Source organism: Podarcis tiliguerta (genome assembly GCF_965153285.1).
Source record: "Podarcis tiliguerta genome assembly, chromosome: 9".
NCBI lineage: Eukaryota > Metazoa > Chordata > Lepidosauria > Squamata > Lacertidae > Podarcis > Podarcis tiliguerta.
The window spans coordinates 51,793,293-51,817,330 of NC_139542.1; positions in this window are offsets into that span (position 1 = coordinate 51,793,293).

Sequence of the window (24,038 nt, forward strand, 5' to 3'; positions counted from 1 at the left end):
TATTATAACTGATCCTACCTAATTTACTTTCTATGGGAGGAAAGAATGTAGTTGGCAGGTAGACAGAAGCCCTATTTACTTCTTTTACCCTCTCCAACATGACTACCATTGTGCCAGGTTCTCTTCCCTCCTGCACATATCCTTCACTGTTTCTGCAGTCTGCAAATGTTGGGGACTGAAAATCTTCAGCCGGGAAGCCTGGAAGCAGCATTGCCTTTCCCCAATCAGTTGTTAATTTCCTTCTCTTTCTTCTGTTTGTAAAAGACCTAAGTGGATTTTAGGTGATATCATTGTATTTTATTGTATTGTTTTATATAACGTGTTCTAAGCATTGCGATTGCATTTTATTTCATTGTGTTGGATCCCCAAGCACCAGTTAATGGCTATGAGAACACTGTACTAATAAAATTCTTATTACTATTGTTACAAGTGTGTAAATAAACATATATATATATTTAAACCCCTGGTGTTCTTTCCCGCAGGAAGCTATTCAGAATCAGATATTGTTTGCTAAGGGGGGGGGCATTGTGGTCTCCTCACTGCTTGCTAATATGGCACTTCGATCAATAACTGAATAGTTGTATAGAAAAATAATTCTGATGCCTTCCAAGAGTTAAAAAAACAAGCAGCTCCCTCATGCACAGGGGCCAATGGGGGCATCAAGAAACTGCCAGTCCTGGACTTCCCTTCATTGGAGGTTTTTGAGCCGAGTTTGGCCTGCCATTTGTTATGGGTGCTTTAGCTGAGATTCTAGCATTGCAGGGGGTTGGATTAGATGAGCCTTGTGGTCCCTTCCAACTCTATGATCTGCCATTCACCATCCCTGAAAAAGGAGACATTCCTCACAGAAGGACCCACAGTCAGCTAGAGAAGCTGTCTCTGGGGCACCTCTTGTGAGCAGTGTGAAGATCTTTTTTTAAAGTTAAACTTCACATGCATCTCCAAAGATGGCCTCCATGGCTGCACATGGCTGCGAAGTGGATTTCAGGAGACATGGGCAGTCCATGGGGCTACAGGACTGCACTAGAAACATGCTTTCTGCTGTGGCTGAAGGAAGAAGACACACACACCTTGGCCCACCTTGCAACACCAATAACATGTAAGTTAGCCTGTGAACTTCTCAGAAACTTCTTTCCCCAGTTTTCAAGAGTGGTTGGTTTCCCCCCACTTTGTTTCTATGAATAACTAAGCAATGGGTGAGAGATCTTCAGCCAAAACAACAGCAGAGCTATGATGTCAATCTGAACCTTCATGTGGCAAGTCTCCACATCTCTATCACAGGCCGCTGAGAACTTGGAGAAGGGTTGGGGAAATTCACAATGCTTTGGGATTTGAACCACATGGTGAGCAGTCCTTCAACATTGTCATTAGGGATGAGGAGAGGTTCTGAGCAGACTGCAAAAGATTAGTGCGAATCCTGGAAAAATGAGGCAAGGTGGGTGTCTGAGAGCTTTTCGTGGACTTTTGGTGTGAATGCTGCGTTGTATAGGTCAATAAGTTTCCACTTAGTCGGTAAGCTGTAAGTACATTCTGTAGTAACGTTTTGTAATGAAAACGGCTATAGATCATTTGATTCAATACACTGCTTATTACATTAAATACGTTGGGCTTTTAATTGATTTTTGTTCCGATTCTCATTAAAATCTAATTTGTGCCTTTAATTCTAATTTAAATCAATTACTGTCTTTGATTCATCACCAGTGCTTTCAATAGGTCAATTGCTTTAAAATAAAGATTTTGTTCTTCATTACCTTACATTAATTTCACACAGAATTTAATCTCACTTCAGTGACTCTACTTGCTACATGTAGTTTTCCGTAGGCCTCAGTGGATTTTGTCCATTGACTGGGATCACCCTGAAAAGTGTTAAGCTAGTCACAGTTCAATTATCTATAGCTATGTAATTAGTGGTCCCCTTCCAGGTAGACAAAAATGAAGCAGCTTCATTTTTGTCTACCTGGAAGACTATGCACATGCAAACTAGCTGGTTTTGACTATGCACATGCATAGTCAAAACCAGCTAGTTTGCAATCTGCTATTTGGCCAGGAAGGGGGACTAAATCTATCCCTCCCTCCCTGCTCCCTTTTCTTTTCAAATAGCTGACACTGTAGCTGATTTTCTGAACAGGTCTACAGTCACACAATCCCAGCTGCAGACATGGAAAACTGTAGCAGATAAGCCAATGTTATGCCCTTCAGATGTTGTTGGACTACAATTCCCATCAGCCCCAGCCCCAGCATGGCCATAGTCAAGGATGATGGGAACTGTAGTCCAACAACTTCTGGAGGGCAGGGCATTGACTACCCCTGCAGTAGTGGGATAGGAAGAAGCAGCTGCCAAAGGAGAAAGAGGAGTAAAAAAATAATAATCATTTTGACATAAGATAATGTTGATCGTAGGTTTGAAATCAACCGTACGATCTTGCTCATCTTCTGCAGAGCTGCAAATTGTTTCATTTTGTCTTATAAAAAGGAAATTTTATGTTGCTGTTTTTATTCCATTTTGGTTTTGGTTTTGGTTTTGTTTCCAGCATTTTTACTATCACGTGTTATATTTGTTCTTTTTGTTGTTAATTAGCTGTTCACGTTTCCTTTTGGAATAAGGCACAGCAGAGAGTGTGGGGTCTCTATGATATATGGTTTATTTACACATATATGTGACCTGAGCCTACAATGCAGGGATTCACAGCATGAACCCCCACAAGAGGGTCTTGCCTCTCGTATAACAACAGCTTTGGATTCAAACAGAAATCAAGCATTGCTTTCAAATGTTGCTCCACCTCTCTCCAACTTGCTGCTTTACTTCCAAGTGACATCACTGCAAAACTCCGCTCTCAATTCTAACTTTGTCCACTGAGGGTGGGGGGCCCACCCATTTGCCATCTCTCAATGAGCCCGTTGTTGTTGTTGTTGTTGTTGTTGTTGTTGTTGTTGTTGTTTAGTCGTTTAGTCGTGTCCCCATGGACCAGAGCACGCCAGGCATTTCTGTCTTCCACTTCCTCCCGCAGTTTGGTCAAACTCATGCTGGTAGTTTCGAGAACACTGTCCAACCATCTCGTCCTCTGCCGTCCCCTTCTCCTTGTGCTCTCCATCTTTCCCAACATCAGGGTCTTTTCCAGGGAGTCTTCTCTTCTCATGGGGTGGCCAAAGTATTGGAGCCTCAGCTTCACGATCTGTCCTTCCAGTGAGCACTCAGGGCTGATTTCCTTCAGAATGGATAGGTTTGATCTTCTTGCAGTCCATGGGACTCTCAAGAATCTCCTCCAGCACCATAATTCAAAAGCATCAATTCTTCTGCGATCAACCTTCTTTATGGTCCAGTTTTCACTTCCATACATCGCTACTGGGAAAACCATAGCTTTTACTATATGGACCTTTGTTGGCAAGGTGATGTCTCTACTTTTTAAGATGCTGTCTAGGTTTGTCACTGCTTTTCTCCTAAGAAGCAGGCGTCTTTTAATTTCGTGACTTCTGTCACCATCTGCAGTGATCATGGAGCCCAAGAAAGTAAAATTTCTCACTGCCTCCATTTCTTCCCCTTCTATTTGCCAGGAAGTGATGGGACCAGTGGCCGTGATCTTCGTTTTTTTTTTTATGTTGAGCTTCAGACCATATTTTGCGCTCTCCTCTTTCACCCTCAGTAAAAGGTTCTTTAATTCCTCCTCACTTTCTGCCATCAAGGTTGTGTCATCTGCATATCTGAGGTTATTGATATTCCTTCTGGCAATCTTAATTCCGGCTAGGGATTCATCGAGCCCCTTAATCCCCCTTAATGGCTCTTCATCCATGCTATCACCTCACCAGGAGGCTAGCCTGCCTATTCCAAGAATTAGAAGCCTTGATTACATTCTGACACTTGCTGGATCCAAGCATTAGAGGGTTCTGGCACACACCTTAACACCCCAAGCTCAAAATATAATGTTATCTTTTAAAAGCTTTCAGATGAACAGCAAGTACATTCCCATCTTTTCTATTAAGAGCACAGCAATTACAAGTGCGTCTTAGATCTCCAGTGGCCTCTCCTGCTGCAACCGAGGAATTCTAGGTCTCCCGATATTCCAGCCTTCAATTTTATTGATGTAGTTTAGAATTTAGAAGTTTACATTGATCTTTCAAACTGTCTGTGTTTAAGATTCCATCGGGAACCACACTTGAAATCAATAGCGTTGCTTGATGTATGCTTCCTCTATGCTCCCAGTTTTATGCTTTAAAAACTGACATTCCTAGATCACACCAAGTTTGGTTTTCGGCATATATAGATATATATATGGTGTATCCCTTTCCAGTTTTAGCTGTTTTAGCTCTGCTGTTTAACTTGTTTCTGTGTTTTGGAACTTTGATTGTTTAGTGTCTACTTGGCTTATTTTATGTATTGTATCCCACCTTGGTATTCATAAAACCATAAAAGCTTTATATATAAGTGTTCTTATGAGCCTATAAATATTTTTTAAAAGTGATTTAGCAACCTACATTTCACTGACATTAAACATATTTTTATAGAACTCCAAAGTACGCAGATACAAAAGTCTTCCGTCTTCAAATCTTCACCTTCCACGAGCTGGAAGGCAATGGGGACAGGAATGGAAGGAGCCATAGCCAGTGCTTTTTTCTTTAAAAAACGTTTAGGGGTGCTCTCATTTAACTACTCATATTGAAATACTGCCCCTCAATGAGGCCAAACTTAAATTCACAAAATATTTAGGGGTATGTGTACGTCTGTATCCCCCCCCCCAAAAAAAAGCACTGGCCATAGCTAACACACTCACCCTATTTCACCCACTTACCACCACATGCTCTCTTAATCCTAACTGCAAGGCCTGACACGACTTGCATATATCTGCTTTTCCCCATTCCTAGAAAGTGCAGGACAAGCAGAAAACCACTCAGGCCTGTGCTTTCTAGGCACATGAAAATAGGACATGTGAACAAGCCTTTGCATATGACCCTACAATAAATGCTCTCCACTGCCCCAATGGGGAGGAGTTGTGGTGGACCACATGGCCACTCACTCCCCTCCGGGGGTAGGGGACAGTGTCCCGCATCACCCGGAGGTCCGGGCCACATCATGGCCAGCCAGCCAATCCGCTGGCTGGGGGGCAAGGCCAAGCCCCGTTTAAACTGAGGTGCGATCCAGAGAGCTTCCTTCTGGTTCGCTTCCTTGATCTCCCGCCTACCCTCCCTATTTTCAGGTTGACTTTAGCCTTGCTATGGACCTCGGTTGGTCGCCATTGAGGGGCCTGGTAGGAATTTTCCAACTTGGCAAATTGGCATGGGCCACTTGGTTTTCACCTTCCTCGTAGCAATCATCACAACTTTGTAAGGTTTGGTGGTTAGGCATTGGTTGATCTTATGATGGGGGAGGGGAGGTGTGGCCATCCTCTGCCCCTCCAAGCTTAAGGGTATTCTGTTGAAGGAATCTGGGGGTGTGGATCCTGTCCAAAGCCCGGGCAGGGCTAGGGCCATGCCACAACCCCGTCGGGAACCCAGGGGGAGCTCGAGTTGGTTTACATCAATGGGGCTCCTCCTACTGGTGGTTGACCCTTACAGGACTCCCTGAGTGATGGGCAGGAGTCAGATATAGTTGGATCAATTCCAGTGCCTAAGCCAATACCGCTCACATGTAGCCAATAAAGTTGTGGCCTAAATTTGCCCAATAACCATTAACCTAATAACCGTGTCCTTGTGTTTTATTCATCAATGAGGGGGTGGCTTCAGGGTCTCGACAAACAATGTAAATAATGACAGAGCACCACCAGCAGAGCCATGAAAGTGAGACTCACCTTGTGATATAAAATTGTTGTTTAAAGGGAATGAGACAGTTTGCTGAGGTCATTCATTGGATCTGTTCCCAGGATGGCAACAAGCCAAAGGAATTCGGACCATGGGGGTTATAAGTTAAGGGGGTAAAGACAATGGGACGAGATTTAGGTGTTATGTAGCTGACACAGAAGACACAGCAGTTCTTTAAGACTAATGGGGATGGCTGGATTGATCACAGCATGGATTTGTCTAGCTCCACAAAGGAAAGTATAGACCTGCTATGGAGATTCCCAGTACCAAGAAAGATGTTAAAGGTTTGAATATCTTTTTTAGTTGATCATTCCATTCAGTTGTGTTCAGGAAATTCAGTTCAGCTGGTGTTTTAATGCAAACCTACCTAATTAGCATGTCCCAAAGCAATGCAGAAACCCAAATGCATTGCTTCAAATTTTGCAATTCTCTGAACTCTGTGAGGCTGTTCTCCATCATGTTGCAAAAATGTGTGTATTGGCCAAGTTTCATACAAAAATGTGTATACAGTATTTGGAGAAATGCACACTAAAACGCTGATAATTTTCCATGAGGACTTTTTTAAAAAAAGCAAAATGATATGCTTATTTATTAATATATAAAAATGCAAAGTGATGTGCTTATTTATTAACAGATTAGATCAATGTACAACAACAGATTTGCAACAAATACATGGCACTATTAAATTACTTCTGAACCCAAACTTCACTTGAAAAGATGAGGAAAGGATGACTAGCATCAAAAGTTATTTAAAAGAAAAAAGAAAAGGCAGCCCCTGCCTCTCTATTAATCAATAGAGCCTATTATAATGTCAAAAGACGCACAGAATACTCATGTTTCAGAGCTTCCCAAGCTTTGTTCACCACAAAATCATTTTGAAAGAATCTATGAAACATGGTGTTATAAATTATATATCCAATATAATATTGCACAGGACTTCATCATTCATTTGAAGAAGAAAGTATATCCATCCAATATTTCAACAGGAAAAAAGAACAAAAATCTCTCTAAAAATTAGAAAAGGGGACTGTGAAGGAAGAAATGAAAACTGTGGATGGGTATCAGATATATAATTATCTTTAACATTAGCACAGAGTGTGTTCAAAGTCCTTCCTACTTGCAGTTAGGCTGAGTACCTTCTAATTCTGAATCCAGCAAGGATTCAGTTGGCAAGGGCCATAATGGGTTGCTAGTTTAAAAATGGAAGCTGCTCTGTGCCAGAGGGCAAATGGGTGTCCCCCTCACCTGGCTGATAGTTAGCCCTCACTGGAGCCGGAGTGTGTATATGTGAGCTGAGCTAGAAGCAAGAGCCTGTGTGAGAGAGAGATATTTGATTTCTGCTGGAATCCAAGGCTGTGGCTATGAGGGATGTTAATGCTGCGAGTCTCTCCATTGTAGGATTAGGTTGTAAGTGCGTGTAAATAAATCCTATATCTCAAAGACACCCCAGTCTCTCATTCCAAAGAAACCAAACCCTGGGTTCCTGGAACCCATGGAATCTCACAATCCTCGGACATTGCAGTGGCGTGCAACAATAACAAGCCTGAGAACAACACAGTTAGGTTAGTCAATATTCCAGCCAAGATCGGGAGATGGTCTAATAAGACACTCAGTGATTTTATGCCAGAAGCAAGCTCTGAACCCAAGACTTCCTGGTTCACGGCGCAATGCCAGGATATTCTGGTGCTCTCAAGCCCATGCAAAGCAATGCAAGAGTGAGGTGCACAAAGCAGCCCTGCCCTAACACCATACACAGCTGTATGTATCCACCCACCCGTACAGCTCTAGGAGCAATGGTTTCCACACAATGCAACCCCAAATACAGAAGGTTCCAAGTCACAGGGCTCTAGAAGCAAAAACATGCACACACTCTGACTGCAGATATTTGTGCTGAACATGCAAACATCACAAGGGGTTATTGTTCTATGGGAGCAATAACACCGCAAACTGGGCTCCAGTCTCTTCGCAGTCTTGCTACAGTATAGCTCTCTAATTATTTCTACACAAACATCTTGAACTTCAGTTATGGATTGTGCTTATGGAAAGCAAGAGGTCCTGCATTTTTTAAAGATATGCATCAGATGGAAGTTAAATGTTGATTGTAGTCATTGTACCAGGAAAGGAGAATGTTTGTTAACTATGGGCTGGAGGCTTCCGGGAACCACCTGCTCTTTTAGCATCTCTGCACAAGGTGAGAGGCTGGGGCTTAATCTTCCTTGGCCCAATAACAAAAACCGAAGGTGCTGTCTGAGACACTGCCTAGTGCAGTTTATTGGATGGATCAGCACTGCGGTAAACCTGGCAAAGGGCAAGCCACAGGAGAGACAAAACTGATTTAGAAAATAGGAAAGCAATGAGAAATTAGCTGAGGGTCTTTGCCCATACGACACACAGCTGTTCGAATGGCTGCCTCTGTTACCCAAGTTGTCCTGCACAATCATCATTTTTCCAAAGCATTGCAGCCCTCACGTCCTGCTATTTCCTTGCTCCCCTTACATTTTTGCTTAATTGGAACCATAGGTATGTACAATTGATCGCTACACTCACAACAAAGACAACAAACAAGGTGGATTCTTCCTGCACCGTTTATTTCATCGAGGGAGGGAGGAAGAAAATCAATCAAGCTGAGGCATCGTGTCAGAATACAAATCCAGTGACGGTTAATTCCAGCAGTTTATGGGGGCTGGACATGCAGGTGCTAGAATTGCACCTCTCTCGGTTTATATTGGCAGGCTAGGAACTTGACAGCACCACCTATCACAGTATCGGCTGCCATTGCTGTCACCTGCAGCATTTGGAATAAATACCAAATGGCCAGAATCCTGAAGCTGTTGTGAGTTATGGCTTGCAATGAACCTGAAGTGGTTCTCCCAGGAGTCACAAGATGCTGCTACAGAGATCCTGACATTTGACAGATGTATGTCATCTCGGCAAAGCAGCAAAATAACAACTTATTACAAAATGGGGGGGGGGGCAACCCGAAAATCGGAATCCATTTTACTGATGCTTTAGATGGCACCCAGGTGGCTGGTTAGCAAGCAGTGCAGAATTTCAACCCCAAAATAACCTCACCTTAACAGAAGGATACGATTTTTCCAGACAGTTTAGAGCTCCTCATCCCCAGGGCTGGCATCAGCAGCTGGTCACCCTCGGCAGCTGCCCAGACCCTCTGCCCTGGCAGACAGTAGCTTGCAATGAAATTATGTCGTAAGGGAACAGTTAGGGCCAGAGACGCCAGCTTGCAAGGGCAATTAAGGAAGGGGGAGCGATGTCGCAGCTCCCTCCCTAAACTGGGCAGAAGCTTCCCAGGCTTGGGAAGGAGGTGTCAGGCCTCTAACAGGGTGCTAGAGCCCTCCTGCCTCTTACAAAAAGCTGGGCAGGCTTTGGGAAGGTGGCAGAAGGGATCTTGGACCCTTTGGAGGATCGTGCCTCCCTCCCTAATCTGGGCAGATGCTTCCCAAGCTTTGGGAAGAAGGCGGCAGGGAAAACATTTAGGGGACTAGTCTTGTCTCCCTAGCCCACTGACCACATGCCACTAGTGATGGCCACCTGGCCTGGTACTCTAAGCAGTGCCAGAACTAGCCACAACTTAGCATTCCGACATTGTTCTGGAGTACTGTGAGGAAGTTAAAAAGTGACTAGGGGGAGATCTACATTTATGGTTTTTAACATTAAGATAGGATTAAGGAATGCTTTTGATAACATAGATGGACACATGACGTCCTACTTTTTACTTTCATAATGCGTTATTACCGTGTATTTTTTACCGCTTAATTTTTAATTGTTTCATGCCGCTATGTCTGCTCATATGTCCCGATGTAGCATTTTACCTTTCTTTGCTGCATTCAAACTCCCATCTCACCCCCTCCAAAGGCATTCAAGGGGCATATAACAAAGGACACAGAGAGAGGGAGGGAGGAAGAATTAAAATGTAATAGTAGAAGGTGGAGCAGAGCAAGCAGCAACCAGCAACAGGGGAAGAAGCAGTGTTTGTGGAAATGGTGTAAAGTAAAGGTAAAGGGACCCCTGACCATTAGGTCCAGTCATGGACGACTCTGGGGTTGTGGTGCTCATCTCGCTTTACTGGCCAAGGGAGCCGGCGTACAGCTTCTGGGTCATGTGACCAGCATGACTAAGCCGCTTCTGGCAAACCAGAGCAGCACACAGAAACACCGTTTACCTTCCCGCCAGAGCGTTACCTATGTATCTACTTGCACTTTGACGTGCTTTCGAACTGCTAGGTTGGCAGGAGCAGGGACCGAGCAACGGGAGCTCACCCCGTCACGGGGATTCGAACCGCCAACCTTCTGATCAGCAAGTCCTAGGCTCTGTGGTTTAACCCACAGCGCCACCCGCCTCCCCCCAGAAATGGTGTAGCTAGGTATTAATAACATTTGACAGCAGGAAGGAGGGAAAACCAAGGTAAAAGATGTACGCCCTGTGACATTTTAGAACGACATATCTAATATCATTCCAATAGAGGGAAATAACGTTAAACAGGTCAGTGCAGATCCAGCCTAGGAAGATGTCTTATACTGAGTCAGCACATTGTTCTACAGTTACACCTTGGATCCTGAATGCCTTGCGAATTTGGCTCCCAAACGCCGCAAACCTGGAAGTGAGTGTTCCAGTTTGCGAAAGTTCTTTGGAACCCGAATGTCTGACACAGCTTCCACGGCTTCCGACTGGCTGCAGAAGCCAATCTGAAGCCACGCCTTGGTTTCCGAATGTTTTGGAAGTCAAACGGACTTCCAGAACGGATTCAGTTTCAACTTCCAAGGTACCACTGTATCTTGCTTGGTACTATCTACACCGACTGGCATATACATGCACATGCGCGCACACACACACTAGCTGGTGGTACAGCGAGGCTGTGCCACTTACCTGATCTCCCTCTGCTTGAGTCAGTCATGCACACTGCTGAAGTGGTACTCCTGACCCTGCCAGGTTGTCCCATTTCTGCAGTGGCAACTCAGGTGAGCAGCACTGTGCCATCAGCTCCAGTTTAAAAAAAAAACTCATGCCAAGCACGCATGAAAATGCAAAATGTACTTACTTTTTTATTTATACTGGGCACCACAGGTAAGGAGGGGGAAGGTGAAAGGGATTTTACCCCTTTTTTCAATCTGGGAGGTTCAGCACACTGTGCAGCTGACTGCCACTGGCCACATCAGAGCATATGCAGGAGCTGAGATGTGGCTCTTTGTTTCATAGCATGATGCTTCATTAGGGTGCTCATGTTGCGCAGATTTTTGCCGACACCATTCTGTCCTCCGACAGACACTTCCTCCGAAAATAATAAGCTTAGTACTAATGGGTATGACCACAACAGCAGCAGCAACATCTGGTCCAAAATGAGACTACTCTGTCATCTTGTTCTTAAATTAAGCCTGGTGTTATTTTTGTCTGAGAATCCTCTTAATGAGGCATGCTTGCCCAGTAACATTAGTGAATCACTTCTTGGATCCTTTCATCAATTGTTGAATAATTTATTCATCAATACCTTTAACCATTATTTTTGCTGTTATTTATTAAAGTAGTCAGATGTCAACATTTATCAGCGCATTTGGGTTCCCCCCCCTTCTGTCAGGTATTGATTAATTCTGTGTGTGTGTGTGTGTGTGTGTGTGTGTGTATGCGTGTTTCTAATATATATATATATATATATATATATATATATATTTGCTTTCGTAGATTTTCACGGGTACAGGAATGCAGGTTTTGGTGTCCTCGGGTGTCTTCCCGTGTAAAAGACACCCCAACTTTTACACGGGAAGACACCCGAGGACACCAAAACCTGCATATATATATATATATATATATATATTCCACATCACTTGACTATCTCCAGGGATGTAAAGAAATGAATTGGCCGAAACCTGCTAATATTTCAGGTACTGCAAGCATAGCAACAGTACATTAGGTGGCATGCTTTAGCATCTGACAGGTCAAGATGCAACTGTGTGCCATTTCATTACCAGCTGTTACAGCACATTGATATGAAATGTGCTGTCATTCAGAGTGTGCCTGATGACTGAGCTTTTAACACAGCAGAAACAGATGCAGCCTTGCACAATGGTTTCACTGAGGCAGGAAGTACTTTTTTAATATAAAAATAACCAGCTCACATGCATATTATGCCCAGGTGTTTTGCATATGGATCAAGTTAGGAATCAGGTATTAGAGAATGGTTTTGCATCATTATGAGGCTCTGAGAGCCTCTGTGTGGCACAGCAGATAGTAGAGTCAGTGCTGCCATGCCTTCTCGTGAAGTGACCTGGTCCAGGCAGCACCATGATAGATGCATACCCTCCAACGTTTTGGAAAGGCAAAGCGGGACACCAGCCCCAGCACCATCCTGCCACGCCCGCCGCTTGTTCACCCACCACTGCCACCTGCTCACTCATTTGCTGCCGTCCACCTACTTTCTAGATTTGCGGGGGGGGGGGGTGGATCCTACAAACAGGATGGAAGGCAAGTCCTCCCCCAGTGTCTCCACCCAGCCAATAGTTTTGAATGACACACCATCTCTTCATGACTAATAGCCATTGATCATCTGATTAATCAAGAGCTTTAGGCCTTAATCTAGCTCTGCCAGTGGACAACTGTTTATGTACCATGAATGACTGGTGGTATAACAGGTGAGAATGTATGTTTATGAAGACTCATCCAACTAGTTCATTGCAGCTCAGAAGAGCATCGTAATGTGCATCGAGAAACACATCCAGGTGAACATCTGAACTCAGAAGGCTAGTTCCACATTTAGATCCCAGTAACTAAATTGGGTTGTTAATTTATTCATTTGTGGGGGCTATAAGTTACGGACATTGGGTTTATTATTTTCCAAAAAAAGGTTAGGATCTGCTAATATGCCAATGCATACACACCAAATCAATCAGTTAATTCTTTTACCAGCTAACAATCCCGTTCTTAACTGGGCAAATTTAAGGTGGGTGTTCTTAGCTGACAACTCTTTTTTCTTTCATCTTCAATCCTTTTTTTTAAAAAAAATGGCATGTTCAAATGTGTCTGTAGGGAAGCAAAGCTTTAACAAAAAGGGCCTTCTACCCACTGCTCATGAGGCAGAGAGATTTGTGGTAATTCTTGTCCCCTGTGATAATGAGTTATAAAACCTCGGCTATGTTGCTAAGGAAGTCCTATCTATTGCTCTCTCGAGCTTTACCCTTGAGGCTGACAGCTTCATAATTCCTGAGGAACACAGCTGTCAAGGGAGGTTGTAGACACAAAGCGAGACACTCTCTGGGGTAACTTGTACCAATTCCATAAAGGGCTTTGAAGATTAACATTGAGACCTTGGAGTTGACCTGGCAGTCTCTGAGGGGACTGTGCAAGAAAGCAGAGTGGCCAGGCAATGTATTTTCAGCAGCCAGGGTCGCTAAAGAAGCAACTAAATGACATTTGTTCCTACTGCAATTTTGTAAGGCTGGAATACTCTCCCCCCAAGTATACAGATTATTTAAAACACAGAGCAATCCTCTTGTGCTCATAAGCATTTAGGCATACTCTTAACATGCAGCATATCTACCTTATAAATGTGCACTACTTTTACCTCAGTTAAACTATCATGGCTTCTTCCAAAGATTCCTGTGAATGGAGTTTGGTTAGGTGCTATGAATTTTCTGTTATAGATCCCTACTCACACATACGCCTCAGGATTCTCTGATAAGGAACAAAGTCTATTAAACAAAATTACAATATACTACAGTTCAATAACTTACCAGTATGAAAATTAAGTTCTCTCATTTGGGTTAAAAGCAACTTTCTTCAAGGCTGACATAAGTGTTCACAAGTATTGAATTTCAGGTCATGTATATAGAACCAATCACTCAGAATTCCAGCATCCCTACTAAAGTCTGCCATGCTTTGGTCTAACTTATGATGCAGATATTTAATAGTAAACATTTCCATGCAATGTTTAATCCTGCTGCTCATTTTGCATGTATTCTAAGTCTTCTTATGCCAAACCATCTTGTCAAACTGACCTAATTTTGTCTATCTTTCCCCACCCCCTCCTATATCACATCACCTATTTGGCAAAGACCAATTTAATCTTTGAAATCTGTGTAATAATTTCCAACAAAACCATAAAATCGGCAATCCTTCAGTGTCTACATAACTTAAAGACTACAGATCCTATGTTGCTGTGTCAATATGTGCACACAACAATTTCTATAACTGAAGTCCTAGAGCCACATAAAACAAATCCTATTGGAAAATGCATACATATAATATTTCACGTAATATCTGGCAGTCATGGTCTTCTAGCAGTAATCCATTTCTTGGGTCCAGTAAAGTAGAATTAGCAACAAGAGCCAGCTCAGGGTTTTGAACCAGTCTCAGCTTTTTCTGCATTTGCTATTTTTTCTGCAGTGAAGAACCTCTGCTATTTATTGGCTTCTACCACAGGACAATATTAAAAATAAACCACATTGGGTGATTTTGTGTGATAAATTGCACAGTGAAGTGATAAATGGCATTCATCATGAACCTGCCTCTGTCTACCAATCAATCTCTCTCATAATATAGCTTCGTATTCCATGAGCTGCTTCAGGCCGACGCCATCAAAAGGGGAGAGGGCATGCTTGAGCAATGTTGCACTGCTTCTTCCAAAAAGCAGCATTCATCCAAAATTGCAGGGTTTCCCCAACATAATATTTAACCCCACAACAGCGTGGGGTTGGAGGCTGCGACATAACTGCGAAAGAGCGACTCTGCAGTCTTTCAGAACATCTATCCTCTTCTCCTCATATGGTTCCTTTCAGACTTTACCAGAGCCTGCTACAAAATAGAAATCAAACAGGACGCTCACGTCTCTCTGGGAAGCATCAAAGAGAAAAGGTGGAAGGGAGGACTCACAGTAACAAAGGAAGGCTTAAGGGCTGGTTTTGAGCATCTCATTAGACATGAGGAGCAACCCCCATCGCAGGACTACACTTCCCGTCCTTTAGGAAGCTGCACACATTACTTTGTCCTCAGACTGTCATGCAGTGAAGAAGCCAGACTACAGTCAACACTCTATGCTGTTGTTTTCTGCAAGCAAGGTCGAGGGAGGGTGACATTACATCAAGGCAACTGTACTTCTGACATTGCAGCCGGGTGGTCCCAGTACTGCACCTATCCATAAAACTGGTGTACTCTCTGAAAGGGTGAAAACTTGTGAACATATGCTGGATCAGAGATATGCAGGAAAATACCCCCCAGAAAATGTGGTGGTTGTTCACCATGCATGTAAAAAAGGCAAAAGGTAAATGACCCCTGGACGGTTAAGTCTAGTCAAAGGTGACTACTGGCTCATCTCGCTTTCAGGCCGAGGCAGCCGGCATTTGTCCACAGACAGCTTTCTACCACTTCTGGCACAACGGAACACCGTGACGGAAGCAGAGTGCACAGAAACGCTGTTTACCTTCCTGCCATAGTGGTACCTATTTATCTACTTGCACTGGTATGCTTTCAAACTGCTAGGTTGGCAGAAGCTAGGACAGAGCAACAGGAGCTCACCACATTGTGTGGATTCGAACAGGTTCAGTGGTATAGACCACAGCACCACCATGCATGTAGAATAAGGTTGCCATATTTCAAAAAGTACAATTCCCAACTACAACCACTTGTTGAGCTTTTTGTTTGGAACAAACCCAAATTGCTGACCTCCCCAAAAATGTATTTTCCTAACGTATGGCAAGCTATAGTGTAGAAATATTGGTTTTAAATTCCATTTAATTTATCTAGCATGGGACATTTCCTCACTGTTGAAAGTTTCTGAAAAGCAATACCATCCCCACCTGTAGGCTTGCTAACAGATGCACGGAAATACAAAGGAAAAAGAGATGAGGAAGGAAGAACACAAGCCAATTCAATCACTGCTTCTTCATAATATGTGTCATAAGAAATATAAGATTTGGTGGCCGATAGATGCTTCTGGAGGGTGGGGAAAAGAATGATGTGAGTGCAGTGCCCATGCCCCGGGCCATTACAGTATTTTGCTTTAGATTAGTTCGGAAGAAAAGAGTTATTATACCACCTGTAATCAATTGTGCTACCATGTTTGCTATAATGACGAACTGGCTTACCCTACCTTTTGTTCACTGTAGTAATCTGTAAGACATATGTTCTGTTATTATCATTTTATGCATTGTATCTTGTACTTCAGTTATGGCCCATGGCTGCTATGCAATCAACTGTCCACACACAACCTTTAGAAAGCGCATATATATGAATGAAGTTTTGGATTTCTTCACCAGTGCTCTTCGCACACTTGTTTAGAATGTCTGAAATTAGTCCTTTGTCACCTCCATATGGTGATATTCCAGATGTGAGGAAGCAGAGAAATTCATGGACCCACCATTGGGTGTTTTGCACAAGGTAGGAGAGAAGGGAGAACATCTGAGGATTTTTTTACAAGCCTCTCTTGGAGGAGTCTAGTGAGATAACTAGAGATGAGAGGTATAAATTATTCTAGAGGCTGAAAGGATATCAATGTCAATATTCATTTTAGTTAGTGATTGTAATGATTTGGTTCACAGAATAATTATTATAATGATTCAATTATGTGATTTGTGGTAATTTTGTGTTAAGTAAAGCTTGCATTTTGCTATAAACAACCATTCATAATTTTTCAGCCAGAAAATAAGAGAAACGACTAGACAACAAAATAAATGATACATGGCTAGGATTTTAAAACAGGCACAAAGAGTCCAACTTCCATATTTCTTGAATATTAAACCAGGCTAGCCATTTCCTTTGTTCCTAGTTGCTTCCCTACAGACCCCCTCAAGTGCTAAGATTGGCAGACGAACTCTATTGCTTGTTCCGTCATTCTCAGAAGCGTGGAGGTGGTAGCCAGGAAGAGAGAATGCTTTGTGGCCACCCCTTAACTGTGAAATTCCCTCCCCACAGAGGTACATCTGGCATCGTCATTATATAGCTTTTGGCAAATGCTGAAGACACAACTCTTTGCCCTGGCTTTTGACATTTGAAATACATATTTTAATGTATCTTATAAGATGCATAAGACCCTAGGACATGAGGGTGAAGGGTGGGCAATTAATAATGATAATTACTCCAGTTACTAGTGAGAGTTGTTATTGTGCTGTCATTCAGCCATACCCTCCAACATTTATCCAATGAAAATAGAGATGTCCTATTCCATGATGGTGGTGGTGGTGGTGATTTTCATATTTATACCCCACCCATCACTCTAGGTGGCTTCCAACACATATAAAAATGTAATAAAACATTAAACATTTTTTTAAAAAAACTTCCCTATACAGGGCTGCCTTCAGATGGATTGGATAACTCCATACCCTCCAACATTTCTCCATTGAAAATAGGGATGTCCTAAGGAGAAGCGGGATATTCCGGGGTCAAATCTGTAAGAGGCAGAACTAATTTCTGGGTAGAAAAAAAACTTCACTTAAAAGTAATTGAGCAGGTCTTTCTCATGCAATAAGTGTCAAGGGTCGAGCGCCCTCAGGCCTCAAGATGCCAAAACAGGGCGTGTGCAACATCAGTCCCTGCAACTGGCTAGCAGTATTAGGCCTCTGGATTGGCCAGGCTCAGTATAAATACCAGAAGCCTCACCTTCCGTCTTTGGTCAACAGAGTAGTGTGTTTGGTTTGGTAAATCACATCATACTTCAGTTTTGCCTACTCAGGCTACTGACCAAACAAACTGAGCTAGGCAGTGTACTTGGGTCTGGATTTAGGTGTTGCAGTTGTTTGCACAAGTAAGCCTTAATAAATAACAGCTGTGTCAGTTTTAAATTCCCACTGACAAAGAAGCATCAGTATGCCACTTGGTTTTCCAACTTGCCCCACTGACAAGCTGAAGGATTTTGAAGTAAATGTAATCCAAGAAAATGTTAGAAAATGCATGCAGAGCCTGCAACATCCTCCAGGAACAAATTAGTGTAAATAGTTAGGTGGCTGAAAAATACTGAAAGAACTTTCACTTACGTTTTTCTGTCAAGAAGTATAAATATATCTAGAGGCCACAGGGAGTTTTGTTATTACGCTTTTTTAGAACTGTGAAGAATGCAGCAATTCCAGAACCGCAAACAAAAAATATGTGGAAAAAAATCTGTAAACTCATGAAAACTCTTGACAAATCCAGCCTTCCCTGGGTTTTCCAATCTGTTGTTTAACACACACACACCACCCAGTGACTTTTGATTTCTAATCTCATAAAATGTGAATTTGAAATGGGAAGCAAATTCAGAACAGACAGTCATATTTCTTACTACACTCACTAAAAGGGATGTTGTTGCCTTGTTAATCTCAAAGGATCGGCATAGCATTTTTATCCATTTTTATTTTTATTTGCCCAAATCCATACAGATTTAAGGTTGGGTTTGGGATTTAATTGAAGTAACCTTTTGTACAATCTAGCTTTAATGAAGTGCAATGGAGTCAAACTCCATGGGGGCTATTAATCTGAAACACTCCATTAAAGCAACTACAAGGGGGGTTTTTAATAAACAGTGTGAACTAATGCCCATGTGGAAAGGTAATTGAGAGGGAACTGGTGTCTGGGCCAGATTGTTATTAAATCCTTATCACAGGTAAAGCTGAAACCTCAAATGGCATGCTGCTATGTGATTTATGAAGGCCTTCTTCTCCCAGCTTTACAAAAAATCCTAAGTTTAATAATAATCATAAAAGATCCTGCAACTAAGCTATAAAATAGCCCAGCAATTACTTAGAATAATTTATACAGTGTAATGCACTGACCTTGCTCTGAGCATAAAATCTACAAAATAACTTCTGTAATAAAACTCAACTACTAAAAGGACTAAAGGTTTGAACTAGTTTTATTGCACGGAGCCCAAGGGAACTATAAATACACATTACACTGTAATAGAAGGGATTAAGAAAATTCATAATTTTTTAATCCTTAAAAAAACACCCTTTCTTTGAGGAGTCCGCCAGAGCCCGCAAAGCCACAAGGCAAAAATGCACACTGTCATATCTGAAAAGTACCTCGAAGAAAATGCTCTGACTCTTCACACTTAGCACTTGAATATGATCAAACATCAGGGTGTTAATCTTTCACAGTATCATGAAGAGGATGATCAGAACATTGTGACTACAAACTGTAGTTGAGGACTTGCATTTTCTTCAGACCACAGATTCTAAAAAATGTGAATTTTGTATCCTTGCAGAGAGAAAAACTATGGATTTATTACAATGCAGAATTTTTTTCAAGGCCATTAAACAAAGCCCAGATGTTTAAAAACAACAAGTGTTGCAATTTTTCATCAATAATATTCACTGATGAATGTATAAGCAGAGAAAGTATTTCTGGGGGTCATGGATTAGCAACTGATGGCCCAGGGGCCAAATCCAGACCCATAGGGGCCTGCCTTACTGATCTTTTTGAGTGTACTGTGTACTCTCTTTTCGAGTGTACTCTCTTTTCGAGTGTACTGTGGCTGCCAGAAGTGAGAAGCAAGGGAGCAGGGTGTACAAAATTGGACTGCGCCTCAAAATCCTTTGTACTATTACATAAAACTGAGTGGGGTACAGTGTCATTTCAGACAGAAAAGCCAGTGTCCAACTCTCTTGCATGCTGTTTTTGGCCTAACTAGTGTCGGTGTCAGAAACTGTCACTGATCTCCCGACCTGTCAGAAGGGAGAGGATGGGTAAAAGTGGTGCTGATAATACCAAGATTGCAGGTTCAATTCCCATATGGGACAAAACTATTATAGCATGGGTGCAAGAAAGGATTGTGGGACCTCCTATCACCTGTGAAAACTGGTGATGCACAAGCATGGCTGGGACTTAATTATCTAAAAAGTTCCTATATAATGTTTGTAAAAGAAAACCCTGCCCAACACCTGACAACCCTATCTAAACCTCCCAACCTCTCCCTACCCTGCTGACCCTCTTCCTAGCCAGCTAAGCCTCTCCTCAACCCTCTATCTGTTAAGTTGTGGGTGAACATATCAGACGACACAGCGATTCTTCAGACAGCTCTTGTTTATTCACAGGCCAGAACAGAACTGAACTGAAGGGTTCAGCCAACCTGTTTATATAGAGCTCAACTACAAAGCAACAGTAACAACTTTCTGTAACTATCCAATCACTGAACGTCACTTTCAATTCCTTATTTGCATATGTGGACCTGAGTGAAAACTATCTACAGTACCCCCCTGCTGGCCCAGGGTGAGAACTTCAGTAATAACACAATCCTCCTCCCTAATGCTCTTCCTAAGATTCTGCCTAATCTAACCCTCCAGCTCCAAATTTGTTCCTTCCAATCGAACCTATGTGGCTCATTTGTAATCTTGCAAAGTGTTCTTTCATTAGTATTAATCTTTGAGCTACATTCAGAAGGAACTAAAAGGTAAGACCACCCACACATTACCACGGCGATGGAGGCTGACGTTGCTACAATCAGAGACCACGTGCATAATCTAAATGTGCCTGCAGAGCAAATTGAATCAGGCAAGCAAGCTATGCCTTACAGAAATCAGGAAGAAGTCAGAAAGGGGAAGGGGTTACATACTAGCCAATCTGAACCAGAAAAAATATTCTAGGTAGTGGTTACAGTGTTGAACTAGGACATGGGAGTCCAGAGCGCCAGTGTGGCGTAGTGGTTAAGAGCAGTGGACTTGTAATCTGGTGAACAGGGTTCGCGTCCCCGCTCTTCCACATGCACCTGCTGGGTGACCTTGGGCCAGTCACACTTCTTTGAAGTCTCTCAGCCCCACTCACCTCACAGAGTGTTTGTTGTGGGGGAGGAAGGGAAAGGAGAATGTTAGCCGCTTTGAGACTCCTTAGGGTAGTGATAAAGTGGGATATCAAATCCAAACTCTTCTTCTACTCTTCAGGGATTGAATCCCCACTGAGCCATGAAGCTCACTGAGTCACCTTGGACCCATTATTATCATATCTCAGTCTAACCAACCTCACAGGGTTGCAGTGGAGATGAAATGGAAAAGAGGGGAACCATGTTTACCACCTTGAGCCCCTTGGAAGAAAAAAATGGTATATAAATGTAACAAATGAATAAAATGATGATCAAGCCCAGGTTGCATATTTAGGTGACGTTCTGGCAGGATAATGCATAATAAACACAATTGGCTTCAATCCATAGTACTTAAAATATATATCCATACAGCTGCCCAACATATTTTTAAAAAACTCATTTGCTTCCATTTTAAGATACCATGTAAAGCACGAAGTACATTATAATAATCTTATCAGGGTTCTCCTTGGTGTCTCCAGTTATGCAGATATTGGCTTCTTCCCCTCTCGTGTTTTAGAATTACAGTCTCACACTCTGCAAATTTGTCCTTGCAGAAAACTGGTCAAATTTCAGTTTATTCGTCTCTGCCTCTTGCAGTGCGTTCTACTAATAATGAGGAGTTTTGTCTTGGACCCTGCTTCAAAAGTCTGCTCTGCAACAAAGCATTTAAACTGAGAGAGGGGAGAGAGAGAGAGAGAGAGACCACCCAAGATATAAGATGCAATCCAGGCATTCCAGTTTTTATGGTCAAGGGTATGCAAGAATTGTGATGATAAACAGTGGTGCTCATCTGCATGTGTTCGATGTACCATAACATAAGCAATCAAAGTACCTGTTTATAGCAGTGCAAACTGGAAGCAGGCAATTGGTGCAAGACAACATGCAAAACCAAATTCCACAACCTCTGGGGATTGTTGAATGCTATAAACACAGCTTTCCTGCATGGCTTAGAATGCCAAAAGTAACACATTAGCAGATGCCTCAAAACCCAAGGAGCAGCAACGGCCAACTGGAGTCCTCTGCTAGGGCCAAATGAGATGGGATACTCAAGGCATCACTGGAAGCCAAAGGTGTCATTGGAAGTCACTGCCACAGTAGTTCAGCACACTCAAAGTGGGGCTTACCTTAGGTTCCAGTGCAGAATGCTACAGCATGGTTGCTGACAAGAACGAGACTGTGTCATCATATAACACCTCTGCTCAGGGTTTTGCCCTGGCTGCCTATGTGTTACTGGGCCAAGTTCCAGGGGTTACAATTAGTATATTAAGTCCTTAACAGCTTGGAACCAGTTGCCTTGGAGGATCACATAACGCCATATATGCATACTCAATCTGTGAAACTGGCACTGCTACAGGTACTGCATAATACTCGTTCTGCACTTCTAAGAAATCCATCTGCTAGTGTAGCAGCACCTGCACTTCAGAACTCCCTGCCTATTGACATCAAGCAGCTGCCTTCATTGTACTCCTTTCAGCTTCCCTTTGCTTAGGGAAGTGATGGCCAAACTTGGCCCTCCAGCTGTTTTGGGACTACAACTCCCAGCATCCCTAGCTAACAGGACCAGTGGTCAGGGGTGATGGGAATTGTAGTCCCAAAACAGCTGGAGGGCCAAGTTTGGCCATCACTGGCTTAGGGAATCCTAACCAGATATGTAGAATGCTGACATGTGTTTTCACTTTTTTACTCGCTGTTGTTTTCTAGTTATTTTTGGATGTTTTAAAAAACCTATTTTTTTACTAATAGTTTTAGTGTTTAGGCTTTGTTTGTTTTTTATAAACCACTTAAGAGGTTTTATTACATTCAAGTGGCATATAAATGTTAAGAAACAAATGAACAAACAAAAGGGGATGTCCCTCTCTTTTTTCCTACTCTTAATAGCTGCTGTGTGGGGAGGGTGATCGGGACTGGGACTGTGGCACACAGGGCACAGGTTAACTCTTCCCACTGTCACAGTCCCAATGGAAATCCCCCTCCCCTCCAGCTGCTATTTGCCACTGTTGGGAAGCTTTCACTGTAGCCAATAGGAGCTTCTCTCTCAAAGCAAATGGCAGCTTAGTGGGGGCAATTTTCATTTGGGCCAGAGCATGGACGAAAGGGGTTGATCTCCCTTCCCCATGAATCACACTACAATCTTGATGGGGGCTCACAGCAGCTGTTTAGGTTTAAAAAGAGAATGGGACTTTTATATTAGCATCTAGTTTAGTCCTCCATACCTTCTTGACTAATCTGGGTTTGTAAAGTGTTAAAAGAGACATTTGGGGCTAGAAATTCCTATTTTAGATTTCTGAATGCACTAGAAGCCTTTGGGCAAGCCATTAGTTCTCAGCTTCAGCCCCTTCAACCCACCCTCTCTACTCCCCCCCCCCCAAGAAAAACCATACAGGTAAGCAACAACAACAACAAAATTCTATTTATTCACTGCTAAGGAAAGGCTCTGAACTTACTCACTCAATCTGCTACAAAACATACGCATCTGAAAAGCCATGCCGTAGATGAAGAGGTTTAATTTGCCAACATTGCCCACAATGTCACATTGTAATGTTTCCGATAATATCTCATGGTTGCCAATCCTATCTGTGACACAAGAACCACTTTGTCAATGGCATCGGGGTGGAAGTTGTTTGTTGTGATGCTCCACAGTAATATCAGAACAGGTCAACTAATGGGATCAGTGCAGGAAGGACAGAGAGACTAAGAACATTGCAAACGTGAGGGCCGTCGGGTCGAAAAGAAGCCAGGAAGAAAGTTCAATAACACTGCAAGTCATAATGATCACCCCTTTGCTCCTCTGCAATATAGAGGTGGCAATAATGCCAGCTCATTATTACTGTGCCTGGCAGATATATAAGTATTTGGATTGTGCTTTTGATTTTCCTTATTGTCAACCACCTTGAGATCTGTGGATTTCATTTCATTTCATTTTTAATTTGCATCCCACCTTCCTATATTACTATGCACAAGGCCATTTACAAGCTAAAGAAACAACAACATATACAACAAAGATCACACACCTTGTAACAATCTGATCCAGTACAAAAAGTCATAATAAAAACCCAACTTTAAAAATAAACAACTTATATCAAATAAAGTAATCCATTAGAATAGTACACAATAAAATTAACTCTCAAAGGATAAGCAAATAATTAAACAGAAAGCTGTTAATTCATAGGCTGCTTACTATAATTAAGCTAAATAAATAAATATTTGGGCAACTGACGCTGCGGTCCTATATACACAGTTACTTGGGAGCGGCCTGTTTTCAGTGAGATTTACTTCTGAGTAAACACGCATAGGGTTGTACAGTAAGATTGTGTATATGGATAAAAGTGCAGTATAAGGATTCTTCTTTGGTGATCACTCGTAGCCGAGTAAGATTGTCTTCCATAAACACAGTTTTAACAATGAGTCCGTAAGTTACTGTGGAGGCCAATTCTGCATCCACATGTCCTTCCACAGTGGGGACATTGGTTTCCGGGTGGAA